The 9,912-nt window shown below is 43.0% G+C and overlaps 1 pseudogene; it reads right to left on the bottom strand.

Moving 5' to 3' along the window:
• Window positions 1–734: 734 nt before the first annotated feature.
• LOC115193036 (DEP domain-containing protein 1A-like) lies at window positions 735–8,887 on the bottom strand (annotated as a pseudogene).
• Window positions 8,888–9,912: the final 1,025 nt, after the last annotated feature.

Below are 9,912 nucleotides of genomic sequence, written 5' to 3' on the forward strand. Positions count from 1 at the left end.
ACTGAAGTGAACAGGAAAGTAATGCAGTTCATTATGCAATATCTTTGGTTTCAAATATTTGTTCTACACGTCAGAGGAAGATGTTCCTACACTAGTTAACCAATTTGATGGATTCCAGATGAAAACAAGTTTATATTTAATCAATATTCTCTGTAGGCACCCACACAGAGGGTGTTTGTTATGGATGAGTATGATTAACGCCGTCTTCCTTTTCTTCATCCTGATCTAGATGAATGAAGCTGTCAGTTGGTCAGACTTGGGTTGCAATGCACTTGGAATTATAACGGATTTCTCTGCCACATCCTTCCAGGGACAGTGCAATGATACTGTGTAATTTGTGCATTTTAAAAAGTAATTAGTGATGCAAGTCAGTTATTCTGTCTGAGTAGCAACCATTGCTCTCCCTTCTTGTGCCAGACAGTACAAGGACACTAAGGTAAACAAATATGAACTAAACCACATCCGTCAGAACATTAAGCCATACATTTGCATAATTAGTAAGGAGAAAACATTTTGTTTTACAGTTGGACATTTTCCTAAGAATGTTGCATAAAAACAGATTTTTGGCAAGGAAATAATACACAAAAGGTTATAACTGTTGTAATTGGCTCTTCCCTTGAGGTAAGTATACAGCCATAGAGGTATTCGGAAAATGCATCAAACAGATTCCAAAAGGTTTATTAATACTTCATCGATGGCATAAAAATACATAATATGGCAGATTATATATATATTTTAAAATGACAGAAAATAGTGAAAAACCTTTGTATCCCAAATGGCTGAACATAACTTGCCAGGTAAGAAAATAGACAAATCCCAAGCCCAAAATATAAAATAAAGCAGTTTGAGCTTAACTTTAAGAGAATGTTATGGAATAAAAAAATACATTAGATGAAAGAACTACAGAAAAGTGCAATGCCAAAATATACAGAAAAAAAGTGAAACATGGATACAAAATGTTATGAGCACTTCGTACAAACCTAATGAACTAGGTAGACAAATCACACTTAGTAACAAATGTAATCCCTAATAAAACTCAAACGTTTTAAAGTTTGAATACTGTATACTCTGTCAATGGTAGTGTATGAATGTAGATCAATTGCAACATTGACAGAAAAACACCAAATCTAATCTTGTTTGCTTTAGTTTCTCTTATTATACTCCATAAGATAGCCCAAAGTAACTTAATTAGTGCACTGAATACCTACTGCAGTATTTTCAAAATAACATACACAAAAACATATTACTCAACATAAAATATGCATAATTCAACCCTAAAGACAATTGTTACATAGTTGCAGTCTAAATTGGGAGGTGGTCTCACCTGTATATTCCTCCCACCTTTTCATTTAGCTGCAAGAATAAAATGTACCTTCACTTTCTAACACTAAAAGCTTGTGGTTTCTTCATACTTATCAGCAATGGTGGCTTGATCTTTGGTTAATCTTCAAAAAGCTGCACCTCACTCTCAGTGGTTGGAAAATGGCAAGAGTAAATGTCTGGATACTGCCTCTGAAACTAATCATAGAAAAATGTATTAGACTTTGATTGACTTCATATATTTTTTTAACACCTTAGTTTGAATTTCAAATCATAAGTTGTAAACAAAGTTGTAGTGTGATGAAAAATATGAAAGCGTTCAGACATGCCATCTAACTTGTTACCTGCTTGAGCTTCTTCTTCCTGTCCTTCATTGACATGTTCTCGTCTTTGACCAGGCTCTCCAGCAGGTCAGCAATCGCAGCCTGGGACAAACTCAGCTTCTGCTCCTCAAACTCTTTGGTGCTGATCCGTCTACAAAAGGAGTGGACGGGCATGGGGGCACCAACACTGCCTGGGTATGTTATCTCGGGGAGGAAAGAGAACAGGCTCATACACACATCTCATACACATCAATGTAAGCAGTTGAAAAAAAAAATTGTAAATTGATCATGGAATCCTTATAAAAATAAAAGTGACAGTAGTACTGTACCTGCACTTTCCTGAGGTAGGCGATGTGGTCCTGGACAGCGTTCTGCAGATAGACGGGCACCTGGAGGATCTCCTGGTGATGATCCATGAGGAAGGAGATCAGTCTGGTGGCCAGCAGCTCATCTAGGTCCATCTCCTCCTTACAGCCCAGCACGCAGTGAGAGAACATGTACGCCATCTGAAAACGCAATGGAATAATGGAGTTGAGGACATGTTCATTTCATGCTCTTTTTAGGTTTACCATGTTCAGATCACCCAGAATTGTAAAACCTGTTTCTCCTCATCAGTGTGTGTGTTGCTATTGCGTCATGGAGCCGAGGCAGGTCCACGTTCTGACTCATCCGGGAGATCATTCTCATCAGCAGCTGGAGCTTCCTTCCGGCTGGCAGGAGGCAGCAACAGGGTGCAGAGCTGCAGAGCCTCAATGGCCACCTGCTCCAACTGAGGCTGGAGGAGGCCTTCACACACAGAATGGGTGTGTGAAGTTGGCCCTTTGTACACATCAGATCATAAAGATACACACAAGCACTAGGACTTGAGGCTAATGAAATACATTGAAGTGACTGAAGCATCCGTGTGATTAACTGTAAGAAATACATGTATATTGCAATGGCAAAAAGAAATTGCTTCTCACTACAGTAATAACTACTTGTACAAGTTACTAAATGTAATGTAATTATATCTAGGCATAAGGAGTATCAAGGCAGACTTTAAACAGAGCAGTTTAAAGTTCTGAGAGCATCCATATGGATACATTTGAAATTCTTGCAGTGATAACCTTAAAGGACAATTAGATTCTCACCCCACATTAATGAAGGCCCAATGAGTAATGTTAGTCAGGTGTTAAGACATGCAAAAGCACAACACACAAGCATTCAGTTAAGATGGCACCGAAGAGGATGGCTGACATTTTACATGCCCGTAACCAAACTGTGCTATTGTGTACATAACGTTGCTGCTACTGCCTCTTATGACCGAAAATAACTTCTGGACATCAGAACTGGGATTACTCACCACGAACTGGAAGAAGCTTTTTCCTTTAACAAGTCCAACAAGAAAGACATACCGCTCTCCCGGGAACAGGCCTAGAGCCCCGTCATCTGCGTGAAAAGACAGCGGAAAAGAGGACGCGGATCGGGCTGCCTTTTGAGAATTCGTAGGCGAGAATCCCACTGCCATCAATTCTACTTGCTAACATGCAATCATTGGAAAATAAAATTGATGACCTATGATTATCCTACCAACGGGACATTAAGTACTGTAATATCTTATGTTTCACTGAGACGTGGCTGAACGACAACACGGATAATAGAGCTGGAGACATTTTCAATGCACCGGCAGAACAGAGAAGCTACGTCTGGTAAGACGAGGGGTGGGGGTCTCTTTGTCAATAACAGCTGGTGCGCGATATCTAATAAAGAAGTCTTGAGGTATTGCACCTTATGATAAGCTGTAGACCACACTACCACTCAAGAGAGTTCTCATCTATATTATTCGTAGCAGTATATTTACTACTACAGACCGATGCTGGCACTAAGACAGCGCTCAACCAACTCTATAAGGCCATAAGCATCTGACTGAATGAGGGATTGTTCATTGGTAGGGAGATGCCGATTCTGGCACAGTGAGTGCTAACCTCTACAGATGTCATACCTGAGCTGGTGTCACAACTACGAGGAGTTGCCATGGTGACAAAGCCTTGGGATTCAGAGTTAGGGCAGCTGTCTGGCTGAGAGTGTTTTATTCTGAGGTAGATTGCTGTACTTGCTGCCATTGTTACTTTTGCAGGACGCCAGACTCTCGGAAGACTGGAACAACTTGAGTCGGGAGCATAAGTTGGACTCTGGCAATTCATCCAAGATTCTCTCCAGGGAACAACTCCTGGGTCTGAGCCTAATGGACAAGGCTCCACTGCGCTCTGACCGGGACAGGCTCAGACTGCTGCCTTCAAGGACATCCTCAGAACTGTTCGGAAGGAGTTCTGGGGATCCCCAGAACTGGCCCTTCAGCCTGGCAGGCCCATCTGGGGGGACCCTCCTGGTACAACCTGTCTTCAAAGCCGCAAACATGGACTGGGCCTTCGAGCTGAACACTTCTCTCATTGGTGAGTCGCCATCATCAAAAGCCTCCTTCCGAATTATGCTGAACAGCAGAGATTCGGTAGATTTGAATTGGTTAACAGCACTGTACATGTGAGGGTTTTTTGCAGGCTGGGGGTAGCTGGGCTCCTCTTGGTTTTTTCACTTTCCTCTGTTTTAGGAGCCACAATGTAGCCACATAAAACTAGCAAGGGACCAGACAAAAACAAAACTTGTGAAGCCGGCAGGACATAAACAAAAAGAGTGGGCACATTTGGGGGGGGGGGGGGAGCTAAATTGGACACACGAGTTAGTAATAACAAGTCACAGCGCAATCGAGACATCCTCTGTTATGAGGCAAATAAACCAGTTACAGTTTCATGCTGCTTGTATTAGATCTGGTCAATCTTATTGTTCAACTGGAGAGTGGAGATATGTCTCAAACAATATCTCATCCAAAAGAAGTTGTTTTCCCATTTACAGAGGCATTTCATAGAGAAGGATGAAAATGCAAAACACCATTCACATTACTCATTTTAACTAATGTAAACCTGAAACCATTAACCACACCTGAGATGTGTCCTCTAATTTACAAATGACTGTAAATGTTAATAGACAAGTTGCTAAAGATGGAGTGCAAATGACATTACGGGTGAATTTACCCTTTGCTAAGCCCCACCCTGGAATTTGGGGCAACCAATGGCAGCACTCAAATGGATAGCAATGGTTTTCAAGTCAGACACATCAGTGGTGGTGGTGGGGGGGGTGAGAACCAAGAGTGAACCAAGAGCACTTGCTACTGTGATTCCTGAAATGCAGAGTCTGTTGGAGTATTCTTCCAATCTGAAATTATACTTTTGTTACATTGTTTGCTAGCTCAGCTAGTTAGCTAGCCCAGTCTCATAGACCAAACATTGCCAATGCTAGCCAGCCACTCAATATAACTTGTTCTCTAAATGCATGTTAGCCAGCCAAGTTATGAATACAACTCCCATCTGCTGTCAACATCAGGGTATGATTTGAGAGCTCTAGCTAGTTAGCGCCATGCTGACAGTAAATTCAGAGCCATTCAATGGCTAGCCACATTATATCCAATTTCCTGATTAGCAAGAGGTAGTCGGTTTTTGAATACACAATGAAATTGAACAAAGTTTGAGCGCAACAGTAACCAAAGGGGGCAGGGCTTAGAGAAGGGAACATTTTATCCAGATTTTAGTAACACCTTAGGTTAGGGAGGAACAGAGAAACCATTGAAATTGAGTGTCATACAATTTCACCTTTAACAATAATGCATTAAATTCAAAAGCTTGCCAAATGTATACATACCCAAGATGTTGACAAACAACTTGTAGTATTCAGATGTGAGAAGTGGCCGAGGGAGGCAATAGAAGTAGTCAGAGACTGTTTTAAACACATCCCTCTCAAACCCAGGATAGGATGGCTGGCTGGCATCATACTTCGGCCCTAGAATGGTATGGGTGATATTTGACATGTTGGTCTGTAACCAAAGCTCTCATATTGAGTCTTGTTTCGTATGAGGGGAAATATTCATACAATACACCAAAAAAAAGTAACTTACAGTTTGCAAGACCTTTCATTGCAGACAAAACCCAGTGTGGGAGGTCATCTGTGGGGAAAAAGCTTCAATGAGGTCCAGCCGGCCGCACTGAAATGGGTTACATTTCCTCGCCGTCGAAATTTGCAAATTAAGTCCCATTTATTGTTTTTGGAATTGAATGCTCTTTGACTGTCTAGCTTTCATTTCGGTGATTATTAGCGAGCTGGACACAGTCAAGAAACTATGAATGTACGTCCTTTATCATTTCTACACACCCGCGGGTCGGATTGGACCCCCTAGCGGGCTGGATCTGGCCTGCGGGCAGTATGTTTGATACCCCTGGTCTACACTGTATAGACAGAGTGCAGATATAAAATCAGACCTACCTGTCTTATCCTCAAGTGTAACAACCCCATGCTTGTTCACATTGGTCATGTTGTACACAATGTTTTGAGGATTGACGTGTCTTGGATCCAAAACATCCTCGAGTGAGGTCAATCCCAATGTTTTCTGCAGGCTGAAAACATGAAATGGCAATGAATTAAGGATCTAATCATTCAAACTTTTGAGAAGGATTGAAAGGAATTTAAGAGTGGATCTTACTGTGTGAGAGTGATGCCTCTCCAAACATCCTGGATATATTCCTCTGTTAGTACCCTGGGCTGTACCACTTCTATCACAGGCTCAGTCTCCATATCTTGTTTTGAGGGATCCACATTTTCCTGTGAAAAATAATAATCATCTGTCAATTATGTAGACAAGTGAGGAAGTCATAACAGAGATATTGCGGTTGCCCGGCTACCCATCCACAGCGCTCCGGCCAAACGAATCATAGAGGACTCGTGCTCAAAAGCTTGTTTAAGCAGGAGAAGCGCCATTGAGGACTTCAACAATTTTAAAGTATTCAACTGGGTGAGACTTCCTATGGATCTGATAATTCCATCCAGGTCATCAGGAGGGATCAGCCAATGAATTACACTCGTGAGAAAACATTCCATATCTGCAGGTGGCAGTAAATCGCCAACCTTGACTTTATACCTGTTCAAACACACTCCAGGTGGCAGTATACACCATTTCAGTTTGTTGACCAACTCAGAAGTAGAAGAAAATAGACTACTTCAAAAATGGAGATGGCCTCAATGGCACTGCCCGTGCGCTCACAGACACCATAATGGGACAGATGCAGAGTCATCGATCATTCAACGGTCTGGATTTGCCTCCCTCCCCGACAACTTCTGGAATGTGAAACACTGACCATTCTGATTGGTCCCGGAAACCAATGGGATGGGCCATAACTGGCCTACATGATGACGTTATCAACTTTGATACGCATTCTCAGATGTTAGAGATGATCCAATCGCTGATTAATTTGTTTTGTACAATGGCCCTCATGTTCACTTCATGTACACTACATGACCAAAAGTATGTGGACACCTGCTTGTCGAACATCTCATTCCAAAAATCATGGGCATTAATATGGAGTTGGTCCCCCCTTTGCTGCTATAAAAAGCCTCCACTCTTCTGGGAAGGCTTTCCACTAGATGTTGGAACATTGCTGCAGGGACTTGCTTCCATTCAGCCACAAGAGCATTAGTGAGGTTGGGCACGGATATTGGGTGATTAGGCCTGGCTCGCAGTCGGCGTTCCAATTCATCCATAAGGTGTTCGATTGGGTTGAGGTTAAGGTTCTGCAGGCAAGTCAACTTCTTCCACACTGATCAACAAACCATTTCTGTATGGACCTCGCTTTGTGCATGGGGGCATTGTCATGCTGAAACAGGAAAGGGGGATACCTAGTCAGTTGTACAACAATGCCTTCAACTGAAATGTGTCTTCTGCATTTAACCCAAAACTTCTGAATCAGAGAGGTGCAGGGGGCTGCCTTAAATCGACATCCACATCGTCGGCACCCGGGGAACAGTGGATTAACTGCCTTGCTCAGGGGCAGAACAGATTTTTACCTTTCGGTTACTGGCCCAATGCTCTAACCACTAGGCTACCTGCCACCCTCCCACAAACTGTTGCCGCAAAGTTGGAAGCACAGAATCATCTACAATGTCATTGTATGCTGTAGAGTTAAGATTTCCCTTCACTGGAACTAAGGGGCCTAGTCCAACCATGAAAAACAGGCCCAAACAATTATTCCTTCTCCACCAACATTTACAGTTGGCACTATGCATTCAGGCAGGTAGCGTTCTCCTGGCATCCACCAAACCCAGATTTATCCGTCAAACTGCCAGATGGCGAAGCGTGATTCATCACTTCAGAGAGCACGTTTCCACTGCTCCGGAGTCCAATGGCTGCGAACTTAATACTACACCAGCCAACGCTTGGCACTGCGCCTAGTTATCTTAGGCTTGTGTGCGGCTGCTCGACCATGGAAACCCATTTCATGAAGCTCCCGACAAACAGTTATTGTGCCGACGTTGCTTCCAGAGGCAGTTTGGAACTCGGTAGTGGGTGTTGTAACCGAGGACAGACAATTATTACGCGCTTCAGGATTCGGCAGTTCCGGTTCTGTGAGCTTATGTGGCCGACCACTTTGCGGCCGAGATGTTTTCCACTTCACAATAACAGCACTTACAGGTGACCGGGGCAGCTCATTAGGCCATAATAGGTGTACATTTACAACATCAACAGTACTTACTACAGTATCTTTGTCCAGTTACTTGGAACTCCTACATTTGAAGAAGCCTTCCTTTTCCCTCATTGAGAAACTCTTCTTTACTGATGCAGGCCCTGCAGGCCCTGATGCAAGTGGGCAATGGGGAATTCCCTTCAAAAGAGATGAAGGGAACCTAGGACATTCAAGGTGAAATAATTTAAATACATTTGTGAAAACAAATGTATTGTCAATCATATACACAGTAAGGAAAAGAGTCAGACAAATATCAAGTAAAGTGTATGCTTTGATATTGCATGTTTACAGATTCTACAATTCTTCAAAAGATAAACACACCAAATAGATAATTTACATGTAGAGATGGCAGTTGTCCTCTAAATCTTCTGAACCCCATCTGCCCTTTACATCCTCGATCACATGATTCTTGAGGAACTTCTTCAGCAGCTGGACAGTCTGTTGCCTGGTGACATCTGGTCCAAAGTTACTATTCTTCCTGAGCAGTTCATGCAACCAGTCGACAGCTGCCACAGCAGTAAAACAGTTCCCATACACTCTGAAGTGCTGCCGATGTTTTCGCAGAGGCATCCCCGCTCGGAAAAGCTTTGCAACTTCATTCCACTGCAAATGGAAAATGTAAATAGCTGTATGCATGCATGCCTACAGTACTTTCTAAAAGATTATCTAATTATCTGTAACATTGCATTTGGGTTAAAGTCCCAGTGCAGTCAAAAACATGATTTGTGTGATATTAATGTTTACACACTAGGAGGTTGGAATACTACTGTGAAAAAGATGCCGTTTTAGTGTAAGAGCTGTTTGAAAAGACTGAGTTTTGGCCTGCCTGGGGACATAAATTAGTTAATAGACCAATAAGAAAGACAGTTCCAAAACTTTGCCTATAGGGCTCCGAAAGGACACGCCCCTCTTTCACAATTTCGGTTCTGGAACTGACACTCACTCATTTGTAGCATATTAAATTTCAACAACATGTGGTCGTGTGTTTCCAAACATTGAATGGGTACATATACACACATATATATACTGCTCAAAAAAATAAAGGGAACACTTAAACAACACAATGTAACTCCAAGTCAATCACACTTCTATGAAATCAAACTCTCCACTTAAGAAGCAACACTGATTGACAATAAATGTTGCATGCTGTTGTGCAAATGGAATAGACAACAGGTGGAAATTATAAGCAAGACACCCCCAATAAAGGAGTGGTTCTGCAGGTGGGGACCACAGACCACTTCTCAGTTCCTATGCTTCCTGGCTGATGTTTTGGTCACTTTTGAATGCTGGCGGTGCTTTCACTCTAGTGGTAGCATGAGACGGAGTCTACAACCCACACAAGTGGCTCAGGTAGTGCAGCTCATCCAGGATGGCACATCAATGCGAGCTGTAGCAAGAAGGTTTGCTGTGTCTGTCAGCGTAGTGTCCAGAGCATGGAGGCGCTACCAGGAGACAGGCCAGTACATCAGAGGACGTGGAGGAGGCCGTAGGAGGGCAACAACCCAGCAGCAGGACCGCTACCTCCGCCTTTGTGCAAGGAGGAGCAGGAGGAGCACTGCCAGAGCCCTGCAAAATGACCTCCAGCAGGCCATTAATGTGCATGTGTCTGCTCAAACGGTCAGAAACAGACTCCATGAGGGCCCGACGTCCACAGGTGGGGGTTGTGC

This window comes from Salmo trutta, chromosome 4 (assembly GCF_901001165.1).
Source record: "Salmo trutta chromosome 4, fSalTru1.1, whole genome shotgun sequence".
Taxonomy (NCBI): Eukaryota; Metazoa; Chordata; class Actinopteri; order Salmoniformes; family Salmonidae; genus Salmo; species Salmo trutta.